Here is a 13,023-nt window from a genome sequence, read left to right on the forward strand (position 1 = left end):
GAAAAAACCAAGACCGCAAAACGAGGAACCTTGACTTCAATTGCTTGGTTGTTGTATTATAATACTCCACTACGGACTATTTCTACTTGATCCATAAACGTGGGTTCCATTCCATACTGTCATATCCCATACGCAAAAACAAACAAGCTCATTATCGGGGCATGATTTATTAGAGTGGCGGCATTGTGATAGTGATGTCCCTTTAGTTGGTTAGAGGATGTCCTAAAGGGGATGTAAATTGACTAGATTATCCTTTTTATCTTAAATCAACCAAAATTAAATCAATTTTTTTTAAACTTAATGAATCAGAAAAAATCAAATCAGTTTTTTTCATCATCTTCTTCATCTTCTCTTCTCCTCCATCAACCGTAACCTCCATTAAAACTGAAAATTTCATCGTCTTCGATTAATCGACGATTCGAAAAATGTTTGGAAAAACCCAGTTAGGGTTTAGTTTATCGTGTTGGATTTAAGTTAATTTTGTATCAAAAATTAGGGTTTTGTATGAAAATTGAAATTGAAATTTCTGGTTGCATGTGAGTTACGGTTGGTAATAACTCAAATACAAATCGTAACTGTAGATTGGGTTGATGTTACGGTTGGTTTTAACTCAAATAACAACCGTAAGTTCTTAGTTTTGAGAAATATGTTCAGTTACGGTTTGTATTTGCATCATATTTATCAATCGTAATTGAGTTATAGTTTGTTACTCAAACAACCATACCAACCGTAAATAATCCCGTGTCTTAAGAATTTGTCAAATAATGATATACGGTTCAAAAGTTAAGTTGACACACTAACCGTAGGGTAGTTACGGTTGGTCTCGATTCATTAGTTACCAACCGTAATTTAATTACGGTTATTGTCCAAATTTAATTACCAACCGTAACTGGTTTTACAATTGGATCTTCCCCAAATTTAACCAGTTACGGTTGGTATTCGATAACTTACGAACCGTAACTAAGAGTTACGGTTGGTCACGAGCAAAATTGCAACCGTAAGTTCTTCTGAAAATTTAAAAGTTTTGATTTTGTTACGTACTTTAGATAATTTTGAGCGAGAAAAAGCTAATGGGAACTAATTTAGAAGTATACCGGGTCACAGGAATCACTCATTTTGGTTGAGTGAATTAAAATCTAGGGTTTCACAAATATCACAAAAGTTTTTCTTCTCCTCTAAACTTTTTTCTTTTTAACTCTAAAAATCTGATTTTGTTTTGATTTTGAGTTAATATAAGTGAAATTAATCATTAACACTAAACTTGATTATCATCACTAAATTAGATTATCAATAATGAGGGTTAATTTGTCATTTTAAGAGACACCTTGAATGATCATGTAATGACCGCCCTCTAATAAAACATGCCGCCCCTCTGGTAAGATTGAAAACAAATGGGGCAGAAATTCTTTTCTACGAGTAGAATTTGGAAGTGAAGTAGTGGAATGAACATAAACTTGGGAGTTTTTTTTGCTTCGAAATTGACACTTTGCTTTGTTTCTACTCCGTAATATATAGTTTCTTTTGTTTATAAGAAATTGCAAATCCTCAACTATGCTCGACCCTGCCACTCTTTTGTAACACAAATCCTTAATACTGTGTGGCAAGAGAGTCCAACACAGTGCAGAAGGATAGATCAAAGGTCCTTAGAAACATCTTACAAGCTTAGAGACAGAATGCGATGGGATCTCAGTTTTATAGTTGAAAAGTTACTACTATTAAACTTCTTCATAACTAAAGGAAAATTTGAAACAGAGCCATTTTTGCGGAGGAGAACCGACTGTATCATGCATTCCCAAGATTTTAGGGAAAACATAACCACATCATCCCATCTCCAGGCAACCTGGTCCAATGGGCTGTGCTGACATGATAGGTGTTAGATTGGCTCTCACAAGAGGTCAAAACATGGTTTACAGAACACAGTAGACATTTGGGCTTCTACAAGCCTATAAAAACCGTCCAAAAGAGGACTACTATCAACCATCTTTCTCTTTGACAAATGGTTTGGACATAAAAAGAAGATTTTGCCCTAATCCTTGAGTCTATCCCTTTACCATATATCTATTTCTTACTTTACCCTCACTACCCCTTATTATTTGCGCTACAATAACATACATCGATATAAAGACCAGATTTCGTCTATTTTCATTTAACTGAAATTATCCACATTTTTGGCATGTTATAAAGCTCTCAAACCAACAATAATAAGATGCGATTACGATGAAGTTACTTCTTATAAATATTATTAGTAGCTCAATAAGCTACAAGTATCATCTAGTATGAAATAAAACATCAATGTTGTCCGAGCTATAAAAATAAGTTTGAACATGTTATTTTCCCAGAAAACACAAGGAGAAGCTGAAGAACACGACTAACATCAGAAGAAAAAAATATATGTTCATGCTACCAATTAAGAACATGGCCTTTGGTATGAGGGGTACAAATATCAGGTTTGACAATTTTTATTTTTTGCGAGACAATTATTTGTAGTCAAAAACTCTTTTTGATAGCTGAACTATATTTATTAAAAAAATTGTATCAAGAAATTGCACTAATCGATTTAATCTATTAAGATAGCATACACACTGGGAATTAGGCCTACGCAATACGAATTAACATCATTCTACGCATTGCAATATTTGCTTCCTCCGGGGGATTAGAGAAGTACTAGAACAATTTAAAAGTATAAAGGTTTTTAATTTCTTTATTGAACACATTCATAGACAACATAGTTGGGCAAAGTCTTTGTAAAGGATAACAAACCATCTAATATATCCGTAGAAATATCATACGAAAGTTGTCGAAATATATGGAAAAGAAAAAATAAACAAAAGTAAACAATAATAATATAGAGACAGAAACATAAGATAAAAGAAACAAACATCCTACGCAATGAAACGAAGAATGACTTTGTTTCTGAAATTTGATTTCATTACAACTATTTTATTTTTTTAAATAAGATAAACATAAGACAAATGAAGACAAAATAAATCCAAACTGCAATTGAGTTGCACTCATCATCACCCAAATAGTATTCAGTCCATTATGGAACACATTTGCACCCATGCTCTAGTTGAACCAAAATGACGCATTTTCCGTCAACATTTATACTATCATTCTTCATCAATACCTTGTCAATGTTAGATGCACAAAACTATATCTTGATTTTCATCTACTAAAGTCAAGTCATGGACTAGGATTAAAGTAACGTAGTTGAGTATCAGATATCAGTGAATAACCCTTGAAGATTGAAGACTGGAAATCAAACAAAGACATTGGAGAACTTCAACGACAAAGAGGTAGACTGAACCATCATGGATACTCACGGCATATACCATTCTATCTTATGAAATTATATCGTGTAATTTTAATGGATTTAATATTGCAAATAAGAAATTTCGAGTCAAGCTTGTCTTGATAAACCTCTCGAAAATATGATTTAAGTAATGGATGTTCATTGACCCTTAAGAATCTTGATTAAGAACAATTTATCGTTCATGAACTATTTTTGTTTCAAGTTTATCATTTGGAAAATGTACAAGTAATGATATTTATTATTTACGATGATTGGGAATGTTTCGAGTTGAGTTTCCAGGACATACTGAATTCTGGACACAAAGTAGATACGCATACCCAGTATGCGTACCCTTGTGGTTTGAATTCTGAAAGTGGGATAGGTACGCATACCCCATGGATCTGAGCTCGTGAATGGGAGGGATGTACACATACCCAGTACACGTACCCTAAAGTCTGAGTTTGCAAACGCCTTAAGGTTGCAAACTTGTACCCCAAGATCCTGAGTTCACAGACTACTACATAGGTATGCATACCCTTATACGTACCTACTCAGTACAAAACTAAGCAGATGCTCATATACTATTTTCATAAATATGTTTGGCGTTGCTACAACTCTCATAAGAACTTCTAAGACAACTTTGTTTACCAAAGTATTTTGTATTTGTTAATCATGGTTTAAGTCTTGAATATTAATGAACAAGACTTTTGCTTGAAAGTTCAAAAGGCATATTTGCTTGAATTTCAAGTTTTCTTAGCTTGAATTCTAAGCCACCTATATCCTTTAAAATCTATAAATAGAGAGACTCATATAACATGATTTCTTAATGACTGGAATTTCTGAGCCCTAATTGCTTGCTAGAGTCGTCCTAAAAAAACCTAGGGTTCCTCTAAAAGAAATAATTAGGTTACGACCTAAAGACTTCACTTAGGGATTCGTGGATCCTGGTATGACTATGTTTTTACCTAATAGTCTGTGTATCTGGATATTATTTTTATTGATCTTCGAGGGTCTTGTTATCTCAAATCAGGAACAATTTGATAGAAATCACAAAGTTCTCTTGGTCTCATACTTTGTGATTCTAAAAGATAGATATTCAAAATTCTTGTTTGATTTGTTTAGATTGTTCTTGTGAGGTAGAATCAATTAGGCATCTCTATAACTTTTATGGAGAGTAAGCTATTGTAAATGTTGAAATTTAGGCAATAGGCAAAATTGTTATTTCAAGACTAGAAAAAAAAATGGTAGTTTCACATTTAAGGCGTAAGTCATCATTGTGAGACAAGCTTCAAAATTTAAAAAACTAGAAAGTGAGAGAGAATTGAACACGAAAATGAGCCATGGAGACAAGTTTGGTTCTTAGTGCTAAAAGACAAGCTCAGTCCCATAGGATAAGATCCAACTCCCGCGGGAGAAACTAATCCCTTGGTCCTCAAGGAATTAAATAATATCCCTAATTTCTAGCATACAAACTTCCCCAGCGGACTTGTGAACCAGAATAGTCATGGTTTCAGCATGTCTTCGCGAGAAGCAGCTGGATGTGATGCCATGATCCCTAGTATACGGCCTCGGCGTACTGTCGATCGCATAAGTTTTTTAGAAGCAAAAAAATGTCCCCGCCAGACTTATGACCAAGAGCAGAGACATCTACGTCTCTTGTAAGAAAGACTTGTTCCTGTTTGAGACCATGAACTGACTCATAGTACATCATCACGAGATACACTGGTCACCCTACTCTAGGCCCCTACTCGACTTACTGAGGCTTCCTAAATAATTCCCAGTACATCCCCATGAGATACACTGGTTATTATTATTAAAGCAATGGTCGGTTGCACCCACAAGTTTTTCTATCTCAAGATAGTTATCAATGTTAAATGATCAAAACTATATCTTGATTTCTAGTCTACTAAGTAAACTCTCGGACCAGGTTAGAATTTGGTATTTGAGTATCAAACATCACCCTCGAAGACTGAAGATCGACTAATACATTTAAATATCTTCTGTATGATCGGGTATGTGAATACCAGGCCATTCTGTTTTACTTACTATCTTACCATTCTATCTTATGAGACTATGTTGTATAACTTCTAGTAGATTTACAAATAAGAAATTTTAAGTCAAGCTTGTCTTGTTAAAAAACCCGAAATATGATTCAAGCAAAGATGCTCAAAGGTCCTTCACAATATCAGTTCAAAACAATTTATCATTCAAGAACTAATTTATGGATCAATTGAAAATTTCACATGCAAATGATTTTATCATCTGGGAATTTCTTAAACATCAAAAGAAAGAAATTCATAACTTCTGATATTTCGGATCAGGGTAGGTTGGAGAACCACTTTCCAGACCATAAATATATGAGTTTCAGATATACAAGGAAGGTTGGCGAACCAGTTCGCAAACCACAAGTTCAGTTGGGGACAATTCACGATTCGTGGTGATCTGAACTTTTCATGTTGGTATAAAACGCTAACAGTTGGCGAACCAGGGTCATAAATGGATCTGATTTCTCGAGATGAGTAGGGTTGAAGAACCTGGTTCACGAACCTAGCGTCCTGACTCGTGTACTATTGCCTTACGGTTCACGAGTCGTTTCACTAACGGTCCCAGAAGAATTTATCAGATGCTCAAAGACTTATTTTTTAAATAGGTTTAGTATTGCTATGACTCTCTTAAACAGCTCTAAGATATCATTGATAACTTAAACACTTGTGTATATGTATCATAATTAAATTCTTGAATGTTTGAATGAAAATCAAATTGCTTATTGTTTGTAAGGCATATTTTCCAAAAAGAACAGTTAGGGCTGTCAATGGATATTCGATATCCGGTAGCCGTTTCAGAATATCCGGATTCCCTTAGGTTAATGTCCGACAAAACAGTTATCCGATATCCGATAGCCTTAACGTAGCGGATATCCGTCTATTAACATAACGGTACCGGTTAAGGGAGTTTCCGTTAGGTTAATATCCGATACCGTTAGTGTATAACTATATCATAAAAAAATTCGGAAATTTTCGATACCTAATACTCTTTAGGTTTACTCTTTAGCCATTTGATTACGTCTCTCCTAAGTAAATATCGGAAATTATCGAATATTAACGGAAATTAACGGAAATTTCCAGAAATTATTGAATATTAACGGAAATTATCCAAATTATTGGAAGTTTTTTGTATCATGAGTAGATAACGGAAATTATCAGAATAATATCTGATATCCAATACCTTATCCTTAACCTTATCGATATGGAGTTTTTGGATTCCACCAGATATTATTGGATGTCGGATATCCGATAACCCTTAACCTTAACCTTATCGGTATTGCCAATATCCGGCGGATATTTATCCGTTGCCAGCCCTAAGAACAGTCATTATACACGGTTCGGTAACCAGACCACTGTGTGTATTCTTCTAAAATGTTTTGAAAACAATTCTCCATGCTTACTTGAAACCCAAATTAGAGTTTTATCTAAACAAATAAATTGTTTGCTTGATTCTCAAGTTACTTAGATTGAATTCTAAGCAACCCTCAGTCTCGAAAACCTATAAACATAGATGCTTTTTGAACTGAAAAATCCAATCCCTGACACTTTGCGTCCTAGTTATTATCTAGAGTCGTCCTATATTGACCTAAGTTTCTTCTGTGAAACTTTATTAGGTGTACGACTAAAAGACTTTGATTTGGGGATTCGTGAATCCAGGTCCGTGTATCTTTTACCTTTATAGTGAGTTTATCGTGATCCTTCTTTTCTGTTATCGAGGTTCTCATAATCTCTTTCGGGCGAGATAGATAGTTATCACAAGTTTTCTTCGTCTCAGACTTTGTGATTCCTCAAGATAGATATATGAAAACTATTCTTAATCGGAATGTTGAAGATTGTTCTTGAGAGGTGGTAAAGAATCCAGACTTCACATCTAAGTGAGTATAAGTGTTCTGTATTTATAAAGTTTGCTAGCTTTGTATATTGCAAACAGATTTACAAGCTTTGATCTTTGATCTAAAGGGAAATCAAATAGGCTTATCTTCTAGAAGAAGATTGGTTTCAAAAGTCTTCACTGAGCACGAAGCAACTCTTAGGTTGTAAATGACGTCAGCTAAGTGAACAATTGCATAGAGCCTTACGAGGTTCAAGAGACGCAAGGAGCGCGACTATAACTGAATCGCTTGGAGGGTAGATTCGGTCTCAACTAAATTCCAGTCTGATAGTATGCTAGTGACTGTACCAGTTTAATACAATTTGGTGTTCAAATATGGACGAAGTCCCAGGGTTTTCTGCTGTTGCGGTTTCCTCGTTAATAAAACTTCTTGTGTCTTGTATTTTTTCCTTTTTGAATTATATTGTTTATCTTTATAATAGGATTTACACAAGTAGTGCATATTCAATCTTAGTAGATACGTCCATATATTTATAACCGACTACGAGACTTGTTTTTTGTAAAATTTGTATCTTCAAAGATTGATAACAAGTTTATTACTTGCCAGAATTCCTGTTTGCTTATCTGGATACGACTAGATTGATCTTGGATATTAATTTTTCAGATCGTCCAAGTACTCTTATTAACAATCAGGTTCACAGACTCTTATGTCTATTCGTTCCGATTGAGAAGAGATAAATATATAAGGCCTACATACATATTGTCAAGGATGATTAAGTTGGTCTACTTGTAATTGTATTAGGTTTTGTCCATACAGGTTGCCGAATGAAAAAGTTGGTGGCGTACTTGGCACCCTCTCCTTTTCAATTGATATTAGGATAGGCAGACACCTTTTGACTTAATAAGTATGTGATTGTAAACTTTCTAACACCTATGTGCACGTATTATATAATGGCACCAAGTGTTTTTGATTATTCCAAGTGCTTGGGAATTACCTCAAAGGAAGACTCCTTAGTTGATTCTTCTGAATCCAGAGGTAAGAATATATCTTTAGTTTTTAAAGATATATTATCTGAAGTTCTTAATGATACAAAATCAAAATCAGAGAAGGATCTTACTAAGAGCTTCGATGACCCATCTAAGATCATTGAATATCAATCCTTTAAGATAAGAGAACTTCAAGAGAAGTATGCTCAGTATGCATCTGAACTCAATAAATCTCTTAATAAAGAATGTGAGCTCTGTGAAGTTGTTGAATCCTTTTCTGAAAATATCAACAAACCTTTTCAAGAAGTAAAGCTTAGAAAATAAAAGGTTGATATTCTTGAGAATACTATCAGAAAAGCAACTTCTTGAGAAAAACCTATTATTGAGACACATGCCTCTGAGATGGATAAGCTTCACTTACTAAAATCTAAGGTTGAATCCGATCTTCTCATATCTCAAGAGCAGTGTAAATCCTTAAGAGAGGAAAATACTTCTAAAGAGCGGGGGTCTAACAACACCACCCAATATTTCGCTTAGCAATCTGTATGGACTAACTCGAATGTACTTTTAAGAGAATCAACAAGACTCAATCAATTAAAAGTATATCGACGAGTGTATATCTCTCTCTTGATTTGATTTCCTCAAACAGAAACTGCGAGTACTAATCAAATACAAGGAATAACTTGGACGGTACCAAAGACCAATGTCCAAGAATCAATCAATGACAATCAAACAACCAAAGGTTGGTTTATACCAATTGATGATCTTAACGCACAACCTGTATTATCTCAATTATAAAGATAAACAATATAATGCGGAAAATGAAATAACACAGACACCAGAAATTTTGTTAACGAGGAAACCGCAGATGCAGAAAAACCCCGAGACCTAGTCCATATTGAATACACACTGTATTAAGCCGCTACAGACACTAGCCTACTCCAAGCTAACTTCGGACTGGACTATAGTTGAACCCCAATCAGTCTCCCACTGATCCAAGGTATAGTTGTACTCCTACGCCTCTGATCCCAGCAGGATACTGCGCACTTGATTCCCTTAGCTGATCTCACCCACAACTAAGAGTTACTACGACCCAAAATCGCAGGCTTTAACAATAAACAAATCTGTCTCACACAGACAAGTCTATCAAAGGATCAATCTATCTCACACAGAAAAACCCTAAAGTTTTTGTTCCGTGTTTTGATAATAATCAAGGCGAACATGAACCAAATGATATTCCGGTCTTATATTCCCGAAGAACAGCCTAGATTAATCAATTGCCTCACAACAATCTTAATCGTATGGTAGCGAAAAAAGATGTTGCAGAATCACAAACAATGAGACGAAGATGTTTGTGATTACCTTTTATATCTTGCCTATCGGAGAAATCAAACAATCTCAAGCCAATCAATATGATTGTACTATTACGATAGAAGATGCAAGATCAGATCACACAACTACGATTAAAGTAGTATTGGTCTGGCTTCACAATCCCAATGAAGTCTTTAAGTCGTTAACCTGATTTTAGAAGAAGAAAACCAAAGGTTAATGGAGAATCGACTCTAGCACGCAAACTAGTATCACACGTAAGGTGTGGGGATTAGTTTTACAGAGTTGCTAGATGTCCCCTTATATATCCTTTCAAATCAGGGTTTTGCCTTAGTTACAAAGCAATCAATATTCACCGTTAGATGAAAACCTAGTTTAGATTAAAGATAATATTTCTCAACCGTTAGATCGAAAACTTAGCTTGTTATACACAAATGACTGTACGCTTCTAGGTTTGTTAACCGCACCCAAACGTGTACATTGTTGGTTCAACAATAGTCTACCCAAAGAGGTTAACCATATGAGCGTTTCATACTAACCATGTTCTTCTTCACCATAACCAGTTCAAATGACTCAAATGAACTAGTTAAGAGAGTTGTTCAATTGCAAGGAAATCTTATGTAACTACAAAAGACACAATTGAAGCAAATATGATTTGATTCACTTGAATCGGTTCATGAACTTTAATAGCCACGGTTTGCAAATACATTCCTTAATCTTTCAAGATTAAGTTCAGAAATCATCTTTAGATATATAACCTTCTCAAGTTCGCAGACTAGGTTCGCGGACTTAAGACACAGGATAGAGTTTACAAACTCCAGCAGAAATTCTCGGGATGAGAACTTCTCCGGTTCGCGGACTTGGATCACGCAAGTAGTTTGTCAACTCCAGCTGAAATTCTCGGGTTTGAGAACTTCGGTAGTTCGCGGACTTGGCACTTGCCATACTTCCGGTTCTCTTGATCAACGAAGTTAGAAAACTTCCGTTCAAGGAATCCATTGGTTATGTAATCTAAACTCTCATTCCAATCATTGAAACATTCTTAGAGGACGTTATTTAGTTGTTACGCTATTTCTCGTCAAAGCAATTTTCAAAGTTATTGAAACATATCATGACTTTCGTCACTAGGTAAAGATAAACTTGTTCGAAGCGAAAAGCTTACCAACACATATTTCGAGATATAGATAGGCGAGGTATACTCGGCTCGAAATACCATATGTGTATAATCTAGTCTATATATATAGCATACGACTTTTGTCTCAAAGAGTAGGAGATAGAATAAATAGACTTTTGAATGACAAATAAGTTCAAGTCTCCACATACCTTTTTGTCGAGAAGTTCCACCGGTTCCTTGAGTAGATCTTCTACTTGTATGATGAATGGCCATGAAGTCCTTGAGCTCAACTACACTTACTATCCTAGTCCGAGACTTAGCTATAAGAGACTAGAAATCAAGACTTATAGTTTTGATCACTAACATTGACAAACATGCTTGAGATAGCAATGCATGCGAGTTTGACCGAGCAGTGCTCTAACAACTTCTTTAAAGTGTAATTCTTCCCCAACGCGTAACATTGTTCTTGATTCAAGAACAACGCCTAATGTTGAAAAAGTTACTCTTGTTCTAGTTGAGAAACGATGGAAAACTTCACATCGGAAAACAACATATAAGACAGAATCTGATCTAGGTCATGATTCAAGCATATCGCCTGATACCTTGAAACTTTGTTCTTATTGCGGCAAAAGGGTCATCTCATGTTGGATTGTTTTCATAGGAAAAAATAAATTAGTAGTCTCCAAAAGTTGCTTTCTTTGCAATTAAGGAGGTAAAAGTGTTTGTCAACATCTCCAATCAATCCTAGTCGCATCATTAGCCGAAAAACTTGTAAAAAAATTATTCAAGAATTCTCTCCTCAAATATTTCATAAGTCAAGAAACTCTCATGGTAAAATGTTCAGTAACAAGGATATTTCCAATATTTTTCCTACTGATAAACAAAGTTCACCTAGAAAATCCAAGTTTAGGAGTCGAAGTCCTGATAACTTCTGCTCTCTGAAACGGATCTCACGAGGACCAAGACTTTCTTCTTTCAGAAATTCTAACAAACAGTCATCTGAACTTGACAGGCCCAAAAGACAGGAAAAATTGTTCAAGTCTTCCTTGAAAGAAGATGAACGGATTAAAACCCCTCCTAAAGAGTGTACTAGAATAAGGAGTGAAAAAGGTAAGAATCACTCACATCATAAGTTACAAAATCTCGATGTATCTACTTTATATACAAATGGTGAGTTTCATTCTCGCTCTGTCACTACTTAGTTTTTGACAGGTGCATCCTAAAAGGTATCTTGAGACCTTTGAGCATTGCACAGGAAAATCAGAACTGTAATTATAATTCGGTTAATCAAATTCTCAAGTGATGAATAAGTTTTTCCTTGTTAATACATGAAGTGGATTTTTCCTTTTAGATAGAGACTTCAAACAAAGAATTTATGTTGTTGAGCCACGTTGTATCATGATATTTTATGATAATGTCTTTATTTATGCCACTTGAGTCAAATTACTCGTTGATTCACATCAATTTGGATGACTTGATGTGAGTGTTAAATCACATTCTGAATATGTGTATTTCTGAAGGAGTCTATGCATTTGCAATGATATACCTTAAAGTCATTAAGTTAATCTTGCCATGGGCCTTACATTCTAAATCCCTATTGCAGTATTCTTTGTATGGTATGTAAAACTATCAGTTCATGTGAACGACAACCCTAGTAGATGCTTTTTTCGAGTAAGTAAGTGGTTTCCTAATCTTCTCCTAACTCTTAGCTATGAACAATATATATAGTTGTCAAATATCTTCAACTATGTTCATCAGAAGAATGGGCATCTCTAAGAGACTTAATGAAACTATTATCCTTAATGAAGATGATGTCAAAGAAGAAAGCTCATTGCAAGGTTCCTTTAGAAAAAAAGTGATTATGATGAAAGAACAAAATTCCTGGTATACAAAATTAATAAAGGGTCTAAGAAACTCTTGCAATGATCCTAAGGTTGAAATTGTAAATCTCCAATTGCAATCGAATCACCTCGTAAATGTTCAAACTAAAGTTCTTGAAAAACTGAAGGTCATGATCAGAAACCAGAAGAAGTTTATCATAGAATGAAAGGAAGCTAGGGAATTTTTTCGGATTATTAGTCGAACGAATGGAATATTAGCACACGAACATGGCCTCTCTACTGTTAAACGTATGAAGCTTCTTAGTGACACGTTCTAAGATGTTGTTCTTGAAAGGTATGGGGAGATCAATGAAGTTTAATTGGCAGCTTTTTGAATGTCTTCTCTCTTTTATTTATCTTTTTATTAGTTCTTGTATGAATTTATTCTTATTGTTTAAGGAGGAACACTAGATTTTGGAGTAGTATTTATTATCTATTCCAAATACTATCATCTTGCATCTTTAAAATTTATTTATTAAATTTTATTCTGGAAGATGACTTGTAATACCTAATCTTCACGGATTACATATACGTATTGCTTATCT

The sequence above is a fragment of the Papaver somniferum genome, chromosome 5 (genome assembly GCF_003573695.1).
Source record: "Papaver somniferum cultivar HN1 chromosome 5, ASM357369v1, whole genome shotgun sequence".
NCBI lineage: Eukaryota > Viridiplantae > Streptophyta > Magnoliopsida > Ranunculales > Papaveraceae > Papaver > Papaver somniferum.